This window comes from Canis lupus, chromosome 20 (assembly GCF_048164855.1).
Source record: "Canis lupus baileyi chromosome 20, mCanLup2.hap1, whole genome shotgun sequence".
NCBI classification, from domain to species: domain Eukaryota; kingdom Metazoa; phylum Chordata; class Mammalia; order Carnivora; family Canidae; genus Canis; species Canis lupus.
Genome location: NC_132857.1, coordinates 45,799,035 through 45,816,896, shown reverse-complemented (window position 1 = coordinate 45,816,896; position 17,862 = coordinate 45,799,035). Strand labels below are relative to the sequence as shown.

Sequence of the window (17,862 nt, the reverse complement as noted above, 5' to 3'; positions counted from 1 at the left end):
AACCGTATCCAACTCCTGGAAGAGTTATAAGAATTAGTGAGTTATTCATACACGTCTCTTAGAGGTGTGTCTGCCCAAGCCATTCCCTTCCGCTGATTCAGTTCCCAAACTGCCCTCCAAACATTCAACATACTCCCAAATCCTCTTTTTTAAATACATCATGATCCCACTACTCTTAAGATCTGTGCTTTTACCATAGGAGAATGTGGGAAATCTGGCAAAGCAGACTGATGTGGGTGTAAGTGTGACACTGTGTGACCTTGGCTGAAACATGACCTTCTTTTTGCTCATCAGTAAAATGGCAACAATGAATTAAATCTCATAGGGTTGTAGTGAGAATTCCGTAGATAACATTGATGTGATGCTTAGCACGTTGTTACCGCTCCTATAATGGGCAAGCTGGTTCCCTCTGTAATAAGAAAATAATAAAAAGGTTATCAGTTTTATTTACAGACACTGAAAATTGAGTTTCATTTCATTTTCACAGGTCATGAAATGTTAATCTTCTTTGGATTTTCTCCAGTCATCGAAAGATGTAACAATTATTCTTAGCGCAGGGGCTGCACAGAAACAAGGTGCTGGGCTGGATTTGGTCCTAACTCAGCTCCTAGACCGACCGACAGACAGACAAACAGACACATGCTCCTTAACTCCTGTGTCTATCCAACCAGCCTTGTCTTCTCAAAATGACTCTCACAAGCTTCTGGTTCTTCATTACCATCTCCTGCTCTTCCCTTTAGAACTCAAGCTAAATCATTCATGTATTCATCCGCCGTCATCCATTTAGTAAGGGTAACTGTGTGAAGAAATGGCATTGACCTGCTCTTCAAAAGTTCCTACTAAAACCTACTTAACTAAAACTCACTCTCACGTGAGACCAGCACATGCTCCGTTGTCAAATCTTCCCTAACAGGCCACTCTTCATTTATGTCTCATTAGGGATTTCCTCCGTGTTCTCATGCCTCTTTATCCTACTTGAACTTCTCCTTTAAAACCTTTTATTTATTTATTTATTTATTTATTTATTTATTTATTTATTTATTTATTTATTTATTTATTTATGCCTTCTAAGCTATATTCATACTGGCCTTCCTGTTTTAGGAGAGCCAATTGTATTGCCACCACCAGATTCGGTTTTCCAAAGCACGGTAATGATGAAGTCACTCCTCTCCCTTCAGATGTGTCCTATCCCTCCCCAGGTTAAACCCAAGACTCATTCTCTGACTCTCCTACCCCATATCATCCAGACTTCGGTTTCATTGTCCGTTAAGTCTGGGCAGTGCATCCCTTCCAACTGCGCTGCTTCTCTGGATATATCCCTGTGCTTTCCTGCCTACAGCTTCTCCACGTGGTAGTCCCCCCGGGAGTGATGCTCTGCTTCTCTCCCCGCCCCACTGAAAACCATGAAGCCTTCCATATTTCCCTCAAAAGGTTTAGCATTTGTGCTCTTACTTTCTGAGGCTCTTACAGCATTGATGGCATTTGTCCTTGAGTTACGGTTTGTTAATACACTTGCCCCATCACAGGAGAGGAGGGTAAGACGGTGGAGGAGTGGGGGTCCTCAGCTCACCTGGCCCCACCAACTTACCTGGATAACTTACTTTCTTTCTTTCTTTCTTTCTTTCTTTCTTTCTTTCTTTCTTTCTTTCTTTCTTTCTTCTTTCTTTCAAGATTTTATTTATTTATTCATGAGAGAGAGAGAAAGAGAGAGAGAGGGGCAGAAGGAGAAGCAGGCTCCATGCGGGAACCCGATGCGGAACTCGATCCCGGGTCTCCAGGATCACGCCCCGGGCTGAAGGCGGCGCTAAACCGCTGAGCTGCCACCTGGATAACTTTCAAACCATCCTAAAAACCTTGAACTCTACCTGAGATGTAAAGAGAGCACAGCTGGAATGCTCCAGAGGGAAAGGTTTTTGCTTCTAACAAGGCAGCAAGGTGGGGAAAAAAAAAAAGACACAAGAGAGGGAGGGCCCCGAGGGGAGCTGGGCTAAGGGGCCGGGGAGAGCCTGGGGACAGGCAGGCCCAGCCCCCGGGAAGCGCCCTCCTCTCCCCGGAGGGAAAGGCCTGCAGGGGGTCGGGCAGGCCGGCAGGAGGGCGGGGGAGCCCCAGGTCCCGGGGTCACGAGCAGAGGAGGGAGCCGGGGGAGAGCGCACCCCCACCGCGGCCCATCTCGGGGCAGGGCTGGAGCGCACCCGGGGCCTCGGGGGAAGCCGGGGTCGGGAGGGGTCCCCGGGGAGGGGGCTGTGCCCTGCTGCCTTCGGGGGCTCCCGGGAGCGATCCCAGAGGGACGCGGGCCTTGGGGGGCACCTGGCGGGGGCGGGGCATCCCCCAGGGGCGCGCACCTGAGACGCAGCACCGCAGGCCCCGCCCCCGGGAGACCAGCTGGAAGGACGGGGGAAGGGCGAGCCCCGGACCCAGCAGGCTGGGAAGCTCCAGGGGAAGTCCATGGACTTAGAATATATAGAACCAGAGGATACTCCTCCTTTTTTTTATCTTCCTTTTTCCAGTACAAAGCGTTTTTATATCAGACTGTAAATTTCCAGGTTTTTTTCTCTTTTCCAACCTTAACTACAATAATTTACCACCTCTTCATTTTTAAGTTTCTTCCTTTTTGACTTTCATATTTCTACAACTACAAGTCTTAGATATATTTTCCACTTCTAGATTCCCTTCCACATACTCAATTTTGGGAGATATATAAGATATGGGGTTTTTTTTGTTTGTTTGTTTGTTTTGTGTTTTTTGTTTTCTCTGCCTCATTTTGTTCTATAATGGCAGAAGTTAAATTCTTATAAACCATGACCAGCATGCACCCAGAACCAACTACTATGCCATCCTGGTTCATTCTGTGAGATTCCTCATTCCCATTCTGTCCCCCTCTTTTATCTCATTTATGTTTTGGTGGTCAATCCTGGGGTCCTCTACAAGTATTTCTGGTTTATATAAATTTGGGACTGAGCATCTTCTAACATACAGAACTTAATAACCCAGAACCAAGAGGATCACTCTCTAGGACCCCTCAGGTAGACTACATTCTCCCTCCACTACAACATTATCACCACCACCATCTCCCAGTACCCCCCCCCCCCACTTTTATACTTCTCCTTTTTCTTTTTCTTTTTATCTTATACTTTAGGATTCTTGGCCTTTTATTTTTTACTACTTTGTTTTAAAATGTGGTTTTCACTTTAGTGGACCTTTTGTTTTATTTTGCTCTGATCTTTGTTTTCAATTTCTGGTCTCTGACCTCGGCAGAATCATCTAGGGTGAAATTTACTTAGGTCGTGGTTGATATTCTTGACTCAGCCCACTCATACAGCCACTCTGCACTGAGCAAAATGACTAGAAAGAAGAACTCCCCACAAAACAAAGAATCAGAAACAGTACTGTCTGCCAGAGTTACAGAATTTGGATTACAATTCTATATCAGAAAGCCAATGCAGAAGCACAATTATAAAGCTATTGGTGGCTCTAGAAGAAAGCATAAAGGAATCAAGACACTTCATGACTGCAGAATTTAGATCTAATTAGGCTGAAATTAAAAATCAAATAAATGAGATGCAATCCAAACTGGAGGTCCTAATGATGAGGGTTAATGAGGGAGAAGAAAGAGTGAGTGACATAGAAAATAAGTTGATGGCAAGGAAGGAAGCTGAGTTAAAAAGAAAAACAATGAAAAGACCACGAAGAAAGGTTAAGGGAAATAAATAACAGCCTCAGAAGGAAAAAATCTATGTATAATTGGGGTTCCAGGGATCCCTGGGTGGTGCAGCGGTTTAGCGCCTGCCTTTGGCCCAGGGCGCGATCCTGGAGATCCGGGATCGAATCCCACGTCGGGCTCCCGGTGCATGGAGCCTGCTTCTCCCTCTGCCTGTGTCTGTCTGTCTGTCTCTCTCTCTCTCTGTGACTATCATAAATAAGTAAAAAAAAAAATTATAAAAAAAAAAAATTGGGGTTCCAGAGGGCACTGTGAAGGCCAGAGGGCCAGAAAGCATATTTGAACAAATGATAGCTGAGAACTTCGCTAATTTGGGGGAAGGAAACAGGCATTCAGATCCAGGAGATAGAGAGGAGCCCCCAAAAATCAATAAAAACCATTCAATACCTCGACATTTAATAGTGAAACTTGCAAATTCCAAAGATAAAGAGAAAAATCACTAAAGCAGCAAGAGACAAGAGATCCCTAACTTATATGGAGCAAAATATTAGATTAACAGCAGACCTCTCCACAGAGACCTGGCAGGCCAGAAAGGGCTGGCAGGATATATTCAGGATGCTAAATGAGAAGAACATGCAGCCAAGAATACTTTATCCAGCAAGGCTCTCATTCAGAATAGAAGGAGAGATAAAGAGCTTCCAAGATAGGCAGAGACTGAAAGAATATGTGGCCACCGAACAAGCTCTGCAAGAAATATTTTTTTTTAATTTATGACAGTCACAGAGAGAGAGAGAGAGAGAGGCAGAGACACAGGCAGAGGGAGAAGCAGGCTCCATGCACCAGGAGCCCGACGTGGGATTCGATCCCGGGTCTCCAGGATCGTGCCCTGGGCCAAAGGCAGGTGCCAAACCGCTGCGCCACCCAGGGATCCCTCTGCAAGAAATATTAAGAGGGACTCTGTAAAGGAAAGAGGATATACAAAAAATAATCCACAAAAATGGGGACTGAATAGGTACTACAATGACACTAAATTCATATCTTTCGATAGTAACTCTAAATGTGAATGAGCTAAATGATCCCATCAAAAGACACAGGGTTTCTGACTAGATAAAAAAGCAAGACCCATCTATTTGCTGTCTACAAGAGACTCATTTGAGACCTAAGGACACCTACAGCCTGAAAATGAAAGGTTGAGGAACCATTTACCATTCAAATGGTCCTCAAAAGAAAGGAGGGGTAGCAATCCTCATATCAGATAAATTAAAGTTTATCCCAAAGACTGTAGTAAGAGATGAAGAGGGACACTATATCATACTTAAAGGGTCTATCCAACAAAAGGATCTGACAATCATGAATATTTACGCCCCTAATGTGGGAGCTGCCAAATATATCAGTCAATAACCAAAGTAAAGACATACTTAGATAATAATACATTAATACTGGGAGACTTCAACCCGGCATTTCCTGCAAATGACATATCTTCTAAGCACAACATCTCCAAAGAAACAAGAGCTTTAAATGATACACTGGACCAGATGGATTTCACAGATATTTACAGAACTTTACATCCAAATGCAACTGAATACACATTCTTCTCAAGTGCACATGGAACTTTCTCCAGAATAGACCACATACTGGGTCACAAATCAGGTCTCAACCGATACCAAAAGATTGGGATTGTCCTCTGTGTATTTTTAGATCACAATGCTTTGAAACTAGAACTCAATCACAAGAAGAAATTCGGAGGAAACTCAAACACGTGGAGGTTAAAGAGCATCCTGCTAAAAGATGAATGGGTCAATCAGGAAATTAGAGAAGAATTTAAAAGATTCATGGAAACTAATGAAAATGAAGATATAACCATTCAAAATATTTGGGATACGGCAAAAGCAATCCTAAGAGGGAAATACACTGCAATACAAGCATCCCTCAAAAGGTTGGAAAAAACTCACATACACAAGCTAACCTTGCACCTAAAGTAACTGGAGAAAGAGTAGCAAATAAAACCTACACCCATCAGAAGAGAGTTAATACAGATTCAAGCAGAACTCAATGAAATAGAGACCAGAAAAACTATAGAACAGATCAACAAAACCAGGAATTGGTTCTTTGAAAAATTAATAAAATAGATAAACCACTAGCCAGCCTTATTAAAAAGAAAAAAGACTCAATAAAATCATGAATGAAAAAGGAGAGATCACAACCAATACTAAGGAAATATGAATGATTTTAGAACCATATGTGAGCAGCTATATACCAATAAATTAGACAATCTAGAAGAAATGGACGCATTTCTGAAAAACCACAAATTACCAAAACTGGAACATGAAGGAATAGAAAACCTGAGCAAGGCAATATCTGGGGAGGGAATTGAAGCAGGCATCAAAAACTCCCAAGACACAAAAGTCCAGGGCCAGATGGCTTCCCAGGGGAATTTCTATCAAACGTTTAAAGAAGAAACAATCCCTATTCTAGTAAAGCTGTTCCAAAAGATAGAAACGGATGGAATACTTCCAAACTTGTTCTATGAGGCCAGCATCACCTTGATTCCAAAACCAGACAAAGACCCCACCAAAAAGGGTAATTATAGACAATATCCCTGATGAACACAGATGCAAAAATTCTCAAGATACTAGCCAATAGGATCCAATAGTACATTAAGAAGATTATTCACCATGACCAAGTGGGATTTATCCCTGGGATGCAAGGCTGGTTCAACACTCATATAGCAATGTGATAGATCATATCAACAAGAGAAAAAACAAGAACCATATGCTCCTTTCAATAGATGGAGAGAAAGCATTTGACAAAATACAGCATCCATTCCTGTTCAAAACTCTTCAGAGTGTAGGGATAGAGGGAACATTCCTCTGCATCTTAAAAGCCATCTAAAAAAGGCCCACAGCAAATATTCTCAATGGGGAAACACTGGGAGCCTTTCCCCTAAGATCAGGAAAATGACAGGGATGTCCACTCTCACCACTACTATTCAACATAGTACTAGAAGTCTTAGCCTCAGCAATCAGGCAACAGAAAGAAATAAAAGGCATTCAAACTGGCAAGGAAGAAGTCAAACTCTCCCTTTTCGCAGATACATGATATGTACATACTTTCTATGTACAGTATGACATGATACTGTATATAGAAAACCCAAAAGACTCTACCCCAAGATTGCCAGAACTCATACAGCAATTCGGCAGTGTGGCAGGATACAAAATCAATGCCCAGAAATCAGTGGCATTTCTATACACTAACAATGAGACTGAAGAAAGAGAAATTAAGGAGTCAATCCCATTTACAATTACACCCAAAAGCATAAGGTACCTAGGAATAAACCTAACCAAAGATGTAAAGGATCTATACCCTAAAAACTACAGAATACTTGTGAAAGAAATTGAGGAAGACACAAAGAGATGGAAAAATATTCCATGGTCATGGATTGGAAGAATTAATATTGTGAAAATGTCAGTGCTACCCAGGGCAATTTACAGTTAATCAAAATACCATGGTCTTGGTATTTAGAGAGTTAGAACAAATAATCTTAAGATTTGTGTGGAATCAGAAAAAAAAAAAAAAGAAAGAAAGAAAGAAAGAAAAGACCCCAAGTAGCCAGAGGAATATTGAAAAAGAAAACCACAGCTGGGGTCATCACAATGCCGGATTTCAAGTTGTACTACAAAGCTGTGATCCTCAAGACAGTGTGGTACTGGCACAAAAGCAGACACATAGATCAATGGAACAGAATAAAGAACCCAGAAATGGGCCCTCAACTGTATGGTCAACTAATATTTGACAAAGCAGGACAGTCTATCTACTGGAAAAAGGACAGTCTCTTCAATAAATAGTGCTGGGAAAATTGGGCAGCCACGTGCAGAAGAATGAAACTAGACCATTTTCTTACACCTTACACAAAGATAAACTCAAAATGGATGAAAGATCTAAATGTGAGACAAGAATCCATCAAAATCCTAGAGGAGAACACAGACAACGCCCTTTTTGAACTTGGCCACAGCAACTTCTTGCAAGATCTATCTATGAAGGCAAGGGAAACAAAAGCAAAAATGAACTATTGGGACTTCATCAAGATAGAAAGCTTCTACACAGAAAAATAAACAGTCTACAAAACTAAAAGACAACCTACAGAATGGGAGAAGATATTTGCAGATGAAAATCAGATCAAGGGCTAGTATCCAAGATCTATAAAGAACTTACCAAAGTCAACACCCAAGAAACAAACAATCCAATCATGAAATGGGTAAAAGAACAGAAATTTCACCAAAGAAGACATAGATATGCCCAACAAGCACAGGAGAAAATGCTCCGCATTCCTTGCCATCTGGGAAATACAAATCAAACCACAATGAGATACCACCTCACACCAGTGAGAATGGGGAAAATTAACAAGACAGGAAACAACAAATGTTGGAGAGGATGTGGAGAAAGGGAAACCCTCTTGCACTGTTGGTGGGAATGTGAACTGGTGCAGCCACTCTGGAAAACCGTGTGGAGGTTCCTCAACGAGTTAAAACTAGATCTGCCCTATGACCCAGCGATGGCACTGCTGGGGATTTACCCCAAAGATACAGATGCAGTGAAATTTTGGGACACCTGCACCCCGATGTTTCTAGCAGCAATGTCCACAAGAGCCAAACTGTGGAAGGAGCCTCGGTGTCCATCGAAAGATGAATGGATAAAGAAGCTGTGGTTTATGTATACAATGGAATATTACTCAGTCATTAGAAACGACAAATACCCACCATTTGCTTCAACGTGGATGGAACTGGAGGGTATAATGCCGAGTGAAGTAAGTCAGTCGGAGAAGGACAAACATTATATGGTCTCATTCTTTCAGGGAATATAATAGTGAAAGTGATTATAGGGGAAAGGAGAGAGAATGAGTGGGAAATATCAGTAAGGGTGACAGACATGAAAGACTCCTAACTCTGGGAAATGAACAAAGGGTGGTGGAAGGGGAGGAGGGCGGGGGGCTGGGGTGACTGGGTGACAGGCACTGAGGGAAGCACTTGATGGGATAAGCACTGGGTGTTATGCTGTATGTTGGAAAATTGAACTCCAATAAAAAAAAATATATACAAAAGAAAAAAATACACTTGCCCATCTGCCCTGCTAGTCCCTGCTAGTCCGTACGATTGCTAGCAGACAAAGAGAGGGACTGAGTCACAACTCTCTCTGATGTGTGCTGCCCACAGTAGGCTTGTTGTTTTAAAAGATTAAAATTGTGCTTGATCATTTTCACTATTGAGGTACTCTCCACCATCAGATATTCTTCATCCTTTGCATTACTGGGCAACTCTGTTAATAATAAAACTGTAATACCACTTACTGAGTTCTTATTATGTGCCAGGAATTGTGTGGATCTTTTATAACTCCGGAAAGGACTTTTCCCTTTGCAGTGTCTCTGTGGGCTTGCCTCTATGACAGATGAGAAAACGGAGTTCCCAAGAGGTTAGGTCCTTTGCTGCAGGCTGCCTAGCAAGGAAGGGGCTGAACTGGGCATGTAATTCTCATCTGGCAGGTGCCCAGACCAGTGCTCTCACAAACTCTATCTCCAGCCCAAATCCACCTCCCTATAACTTGTACAAGGTACTCCTGTCTCTGGCTGCTTAAGCTAAATGGAATGATTCTAATTTCTTCCCCCATATAACACATATTGAAAACTTTGAAATTGGCTCATAGGACAGCCCTACTCCCAGAGGTATCTTTCATTGCTCCATAATTCTTAGTGTATTTGGACTGCTATCACAACAATGCCATATACTAAGTGGCTTCAACAGCAAGCATTGATTTCTCAGAATTCTGCAGGCTGGGAAGTCCAAGATCTAAGCGCTGGCAGATCTGGAGTCTGGTGAGAGCCCATTTCTTGGTTCTTAATTAGTGCTTTTCTCACCGCCTCTTCACATGTCAGAAGGGACAAGAACGCTCTTTGCAATCTCTTTTTTAAGAGCACTGATCCTATTCATGAAGGCTCTATACTCATGACCTAATCACTTTTCAAAGCCCCCCACCTCCTAATACCATAACATCGGGGGTTAAGATTTCAAGGTATGATTTGGTGAGTACACATAACAGTTACTAATTATTTCCTTTCCAATATAGCTTTATATAATCTATTATGCCAGATCCCTCCTTTGGACAAACTAGTTTGTTAGGATTTCTTTAAAAAAAATTGCTGTCTCAGGGATCCCTGGGTGGCTCAGTGGTTTAGCGCCTGCCTTTGGCTCAGGGCATGATCCTGGAGTCCCAGGATCGAGTCCCACATCGGGCTCCCTGAATGGAGCCTGCTTCTCCCTCTGCCTGTGTCTCTGCCTCTCTCTCTCTCTCTCTCTCTCTCTGTGTCTCTCATGCATAAATAAAATCTTTAAAAAAATTGTTGTCTGAAAATAAACCCAATATCCCAAAAGTTGCCTAACCAGTACAGAGTGTTACTGTCCAGGTTAGGCCAAGACAAATATTTCCCAATGATGTTTTGTTCAACCAGAGTTCTTTCAGATGTTACTAGTTGCTTTACCAAAAAAAAAAGAGGGGGGGGGCGGTCAATAGATTTCCTCCAATAGTCATAATGCACATTAACATATTAAAGGTTCATAAAATCTTTGTCACATGCTCTGTTGAAATGCAGATACACCATGTCTATGGCATTTTGACGTTTCTCTGATTAGTCTTTCAGCCCCTCCAAAAAAAGGAAAATCTGGTTACCTTCAGCACGACTTGCAGACTTGCACTTGGCTAAATGCTTGCTTCAGCAATTACAACTTTCTTTTAAAATTTCAAATAGAATATCTATTTCATAATCCATAATGAATCTGGAAGGTCCAGGGGATTAAAACATCTAGCAGGTTGGTTAGAATTACTAAATTTTAAGAATCCTCTCTTCTCTCCTTTCTTAAAAATTGGGACAACAATCTAACACAGCTATCATTTGCCATGACTTCTCAAAGGTTACTGGCAATAACATCATTAATTACTCTTATAAATTATTTTAGTACATTGGGATGTGATTCTTCCAGGCTTTGAAAGATTGTCTTAATTAGAATTCTTAGATGTCCTCTTCTTTGGGATTTCTGTCCTCTATTACCTACCATATATTATGCTTTCATACATTATTTCATAGTATGGCACAGAGTGCCTTTCATACATTATTTCATAATACTCAATCCTCCGGGAGTGGAACAATTGATATTATCAAGCAAGACTCAGAACAAATAAGTTGTACGAGACCATAGCTCACGAGAGAAGAATCTGGATTCAAATTCCAGATGTTTTTTAACTCCATGGACCACTTAAAAAAATTATATCATACAAACCATGAAAGACTCCTAACTCTGGGAAACAAAGTGTTGCAGAAGGGGAGGTGGGTGGGAGGATGGATGACTGGGTGATGGGCACCAAGGAGGGCACTTGATGGGATGAGCACTGGGTGTTATACTATATGTTGGCAAATTGAATTTAAGTAAACTATTTAAATAAGTAAAAAAAATATGTCATACTACTTCTTACTACTCTGTACCTTTTCAACTTGATTATTTTCCATGCCAGAGAACTCCAAGACAAACAAAAAGTAGAGTAATTCGGTATTCTTCCTGTCATCCATCCATGCTAGGTCAAAAAACAAAACGTTTCCTTTATTCTCTTTAATTTCTTTTTAATTTGAACATAGCTGACACACAATGTTACATTAATTTTAGGTGTATAACATAGTGATTTGACAAGTTTATACATTATGCTATGTTCACCATGAGTGTAGCTGCCATCTGTCCTAATATACCATTATTAATGGAGGATAGTTGCAAGAAAGGCAGACAGGGGCAAGGGGTCCCCATCCTAAGAGGAAACAACCGCTAAAACAACCCCATCCTGTTACTCTACACCACACTAGAAGGAGCCCTCCACCCTTTCCCATGTGAACAACTACATGACAGGTAGATGAGCATAAGAACAAAAACCTGATTGGGTGATAGGTGCATGGAGGGTTAATCAGAATAAGGCAGCTGGCCAACATTCCCATAAAAACCCCTAGACTTAGAAAACCTAACGGCAACCCTCTCAGGCCTCCTCCCTTTTCAGGAGATTTGTACTATCCCTCAATAAACTTTGTTTTGCTGTCCACCACTAGTCATCTGGTCTACCTCTTTGTTCTTCCAAGGGGTGTGACCAATAACTGCAAGTACCAAAGGAAAAGAAATCCTGCAACACTACTACAATATCATTGACTATATTCCTTCTGCTGTGCATTTTATTCCTGTGACTTATTCTTGCCATAACTGGAAACCTGTATCTCCCCTTCCCCTTCACTCATTTTTTCAACTTCCATGCCCCTCCCTTTTGGCAATCATCAGTTAGTTTTCTGTATTTGTAGGTATGATTCTGCTTTTTGTTTATTTCTCTTTATTCTTATTGCCTTATATGTGCTATACCAAAAAACAAATAATCAAAAAGAAGAAGAAACAATAGCAAAATCCTAATAATGTGAAAATGTTGGGGTTTAGGAGCAAATGGTCAAGAAAGAATTCTTGAGGTGTCTTTGGTGCAAATAGAGTGGTTTTATTAAAGCATGAGGACCAGACCCCTGGGCAGAAAGAGCTGCACTGAGGTTGCGGGGATTGGATTAGGGAAAGCATAGTCTTTAAGGAACTTGGAAGGAAGGTCTACAGGACCTTGAGGGGCTAGCTGTTGTTAGGATAAGGTCATTTACTAATATCTAGTAAGACATTAAGTCATGAGACCCTTCAGATATATATCAATGGGCCATCTGCTTGAGGGATGATTGCTAACATATATCTTGGTAGGAGTAGAGATAAAGGAAGTTTCCAAGGAGATTTTTTTTTTTTTATAGGATCCTGAAGGTTGGGATAATATCAAGCTGAGGTTGCCTTTTGCTTTTAGCAAAGTATTAATATCAAAGCAGCTAAGCTCCTTGAGGAAGATCACTCTGCCTGTCTCAAGTATTTTGTCAATGGACTGCAAAGGAATTTTTTTTCCTTTTAGCTTTCTCCACATCATTCCCCCTGAACAATTTTGACCCCTAAATATTTAAGGTTGCTGAGGGTAGAAGGGCTCATCTTCTATAACTTTTTCCTGCTGAATAGAGACATAAAGATTTCCCTACCTACGGGTCACCATTGATCACTTGGGGACTTATATGTATAGGAATTATGAAAGGCAGAGGCAGCTGAATCCAAAGGAGACCACATGTATGAATTTCCCTGAGTAGAAAGGATCTTCTGTTGGCTTAAAGATAGGGCAGTGAAAGAGTCTGGGCACCAGCTGAAGAGACATAGGAGAAAACAGCAAAACATGATTAGAATAACAAAAAGAAAAAGAAGCACAATCAGAGTCCTTTGATAGTTGACAAAAATCCTCCTCCGATCCATGATTTTAACCAATCATTAAATGAAAGAGAGGGATTATTTAAAGCACCTACCTTTGGGTATCCATATAACCCTGGCATGTTTTTGTGGTAATCTGGAATATATACATAGCACTCAGTTTTAATAAAGCAAAGATTCCCCCTTGAGCTGCAGTCAGGATGTGAAGGGCCATTTGGTTTTGGAGGACCACCTTTTGAATTTGTGGGTGACTGCTTGTCTAGCTTAAAGATGGTCACTGTATGCTTGGCTAAGGCTTCTATTTGCAACTTTTTATCATTAGAGGCAGAGTCTGAGACAAATATGGTTAAAGGATAAAACCACCAAGAAGCCCTCTCCTTTTGATGTTTAGCCTTAACAATATCCTAATTATGAGGACTCACTGGCAAGTGGAACGAGATTTGTCTGGGTGTATGGGCATCCTCAAGTGTAATAATATGATCATAAGGAAAGCGGGGCTGTCCATTACTTCCACAAATCCATAGTTAATCCCACGGAGTGGGGTAGGCTCTGGCTTTTAAGGAGTGATTTTGTCATTTTAGCCAAAAGAATTGCTCAAGGTGCTAGTTATATAATTTTTGGGGAGTCTCCCATTTTTCCAGTTGTTCAAATAGTCATATGCCCATGGGATCCTGTTATTATCCTCACAGAATAACAAGGATGAAGGTTGTCTAAATGTGAGCTATTATGGCAATTTCTCTAAAGTTTACCTCAAGTTGTTTAGCTTAAGCAAAAACAAACATTCAAAGTCAACCAGAACTAGAATTTAACATCTTCAAAGATACAGTGATAAAACATAATTTTTCTCCCTAGAATCACCCTTATTTCCAGTGATAGCCAAATGGAGACTAAATTGTTTGTAAAACAATTTCAATCCTCAACACAGTTGGCTTAATTACTTACATAAGCTCAGCAAGAATAGTAATTGACCATATAGATTTTTCAAAATTTGCTTTGCTGGAACTATTCATAAGGAATCTAGATTGAACTTTTAGTAGCCTTTCTAGGACAGAAACATAACTGTAATACTTACAGATTTGGGTAAATTCATCTTCCCAAGGTCCCCAAGGTATCCTGAGGTCCCTGAACCTACCAGCTAGTGACATTCTTTACTTATCTGGAAAAGCTGCTGGGAACTCTGTAAGCAAAGTATCAGGCCAACATTTCTGAGGGACTTTATGGCTCCATGTTTTATAAAGTCAACCTCAATTATTTAGAGCTGTCTGATCATATCTGAGTCTATGGATATTTTTCTCAAATATGATATTCCAGTCAAAGCCTTGGTAAAATAACCAATGTTTTAAATGATGTCCTGTTATAAGAAGAACAAATTCTTCTTGAATTTATGCAAACAACTATGATTGCCATGAAAGAAAGAATACTTACTGAGACTTTCTGAATTTCAGAGGGTTCAGGTAGGGAGAAAAGTTAAATGCTTCAATTTGTTCAAGAAATATTTTATCACATTTCTATAAGTCATAGGTATCTTAGGAGAAAGTTTCCTTAATCTGGAAAAGCAAACATGAGAGAACCAGTAGTGTTTCAAACAAGAGTCACAAAACTATAATCATCATCTTTGGTTCACTTAATTCCATGCTACTAATTCTTATTCAGTTTGAATGTAGCTTTCTTGTTAGTTCTGAAATCCTTACTCATTTCAGTTTTAGAATCTTAAAGATACCAAATACCTGTATTTGTCCTAAAAGTCCTTTTTATGAATCTCCTTAAAGATGAAACAACATTTTGCAAGAGCATCAGAACAGTTATAAATGACAAAAACTCAGAAATAAACACTGTTAATGATCTGAGAGTTCATTATGACGTAGCTGACAGGAAATTCTGTTATTTTTATGACAAGTAGCACTTCAATAATCAGGATATCGACAGATGACCTTATACCAGAATGTAAATTATCGAGTAAACAAGCCTAATTAGTTAGAAAACTCATTTAGGATTGAAATCTCAGGGAAGTTTGTTGAAACCTTAGAATATTTTAAAGCACATGCCTAGATAAGATTATAGATCATTAAAGACCTGATAAAGACAAAACATAGAAACTGGTTTTTCTGGGCTGACAAAGAAAAGAGAAAACTTTATTTTTGTTTTCTTATCAAGAGCAGACCAGCAATCCAAGAAAACTTTCTTTTTAATAGAGAGAAAGCAAATTCCAGTTATATAACCAGGGCATTTTAAAATGCATTCATTTTAACCTTAGTCCATCCTGACCACACATAAAATATCTTTCCAAAGATTTCCCTTCACAAACCTTCTACAACTTTCTTTTGCACTCAGATTTTGTCTCAAGCCATTTCTCTCTACACAATCAGTCTCATTTTAGTACAAAATTACTCTTTTTTACCTTCAGCAAAAATATATTCCTGTTCCTTACATCTTACTCATACATCTCCTACTTTCCTACATACAGAGTTGCTTCCCTTATTTCCATCAGTCTTAACTCTTAGGAACCTTAATCTCCAGTAAAAACGAAGTAATAACCAATTATGAACTGTTACACCAGAATTCTTTAGATGGCAATTTTATGCATCACTTAAGCACTAAGCCTATTTTCCAACAGGCCCAATTATCCTAAGTTTCTTTGCAATAAGAAGTCAAAAGCACAAACCTCTGTTCTATAATCAAAACTTTAGCACTTCATCCTATTTGGAAAAGACCAGGACATCCAATAAATTCAATCTGAATCTATCATTCGAGTAAAACTTCAAAGTTTCTGGTTACCAAAGGCTTTGAAAGCTTCTTAAAATTCACGCAAAGAAATTGAGACAGAGAAAATTAACCATCATTTTAAGTCATCTTTTTGTTAACAAACTGCAACAAAGATAATGCAGGCTTTTTTTGATCTTTAGTAAACCTTGGTAGAATAAAAGTTTCATATTTACTGCTGATTACTCCAAAGACATGTCTATCTTAATTAAACCAACAAACTTAAATTAGTTTAAATACTGAGTTGTGTTCCACCTGGGTCCACTTATAAGTCAATCAGTTTGTTCTCCATTGTTAATGTTTACCTGGGGGCACCGGTGGGGAAATCCGGAGTGGGTAGTGTAAGTCCAAGGAGCTCTTTGTTCCTTTATAGCAAGGTTAGGAGGAGAAGGCATCTATGGAGCCAGAGGCACTCAGGCTGGTATAGGAACCAGCTATACAGGCCACACCCAAGGTGGTTCAGAAACAAGAGGATGGGGAGGAGGCAGAAAAGGTGAAGTACTGCCAGAAGATAGAGAAAGAGGATCCCTGGCTCTAAAGCTGGTCAGCTCCGACAGTTGAGCAGACACCACACTTTTTTCCAACCAAGTTGAAATATGCAGTCTCTATGCCAGCGAAGATAGGGAACGTTTCCAAAACAAAAGGAGTTTTGGCAGCTGCTTGGGAATATTCCTTCCCGTCCCCATCCCAAGGTTGAGTAACCACAGTTGGCTCCGATTATCGTAGGCATTGACCCAGGAAATGAACGAGGAAGAAGCCCCCATATCTATTAGGAGGGAACAGCAAGAGAGGGTCAGCATCCCCTTTGTTAGGAATGGCCTGTGTTTCCTCCAGCAACATGAGTTCTATGAGGAGGAGGCCTATTTAGACAATTATCATCCGATATATCAGAAGAGAGTTTACTGGCCCCGTTAGTGACCAAACACATTCCACAAGAGGCCCTTAGGTCCGGGTCCTGATTTAGAGCTACGAAGGCCTGGACCTGTGATACCTCTGTCCATTGGCATATTTCCTGCAGCAGAGACATGGTAGATCATTGAGGCCATGCCATGGGACAGAAGATCAACCCTTTCCTAAATTGTGCAATCTGAATTATTTCCAGTGGGTTAAAGGGCATTCTGAAGGCCTTGCCTTGCTGGGCCTTTAACTAGCCTTGTGGTGCTGTAAAGGTCAGGCTGCCAAGAACCCACCATTTTTAGCCTATGGAAAATATTAGGAAAGTTTTATAAGGAGAAATAACCCAATTTTGTAATTTAAGTAGTTAGTAGGGGACATTGACGGAAAAGAGTAAAGATAGAAATCCATCATGGTCTAAATGACGTTCCAACACATGTAGTCTTTTACAGCTAAATTCTGTCAGAAATAGTTTCCAGTTGGGTTGTGATTCAGTTGGGTATTGGTTTCGGCTGGCTCTGAGTGGAGGTTTTGTGGACAGAAGTGGCTAGACCAGAGATGAGGAGGGGGTCACATTAGACCTATGAGGAGGAACCCTCACATGGGAACCTTAAGATTGGCAGCTGTCCTGGTGACTTAGGTGGCTCTCCCATGCCCAAGGCAGACAACTTTGTATAAGGACAGGAATAAAGAGAGGGCACCAAGTTTCTGGGTCTGATTACCATTCTGACCAGTGAACTAACTTCCAGCTAGGAGAGGTAGGCCTTCTCCCTGTGTAGCCATGGGCCAGAGGATTATAGTCTGAGCAACTGATATGAAAGTGTTCCAATAAGACTGTACTCCTTGAAAAGCCCGTAGAATGAAAGTAAAGGGAGAGGAGAGAAAACCCCAAGTTTACACCAAAGCTCAGAGTTCAGATGAGAAGACTTAGGCCAGACATTTGGATGTCAAAATGATGTGAAAATGTTGGGGTTCAGGAGCTAAATTTCTTCAGGTCAAGAAAGAAGTCTTGAGATGTCTTTGGTGCCAAAAGGGTGGTTTTATTAAAGCCCAGGGATAGGACCCATACTAGGGTCATGAGGAGTGGCTGATTATATGCTTTTAAGTTGGGAGGGAGTTAAGAATAGCATAGTTTCTAAGGAATTTGGAAGCAAGGTTTCGAGGACCTTGAGGAGCTAGTTATTGTTAGGTTAAGGTCATTTA

General features: G+C 40.6%; 1 long non-coding RNA gene across 1 annotated transcript; it reads right to left on the bottom strand.

The window, feature by feature from the left end:
- Positions 1–42: 42 nt before the first annotated feature.
- LOC140611937 (uncharacterized) lies at positions 43–16,326 on the bottom strand. Its single transcript, XR_012013241.1, has 3 exons — positions 16,071–16,326; positions 14,431–14,552; positions 43–409 (listed from the first exon to the last, which is right to left on the bottom strand). It is a non-coding gene; the product is annotated as an uncharacterized lncRNA (long non-coding RNA).
- Positions 16,327–17,862: the final 1,536 nt, after the last annotated feature.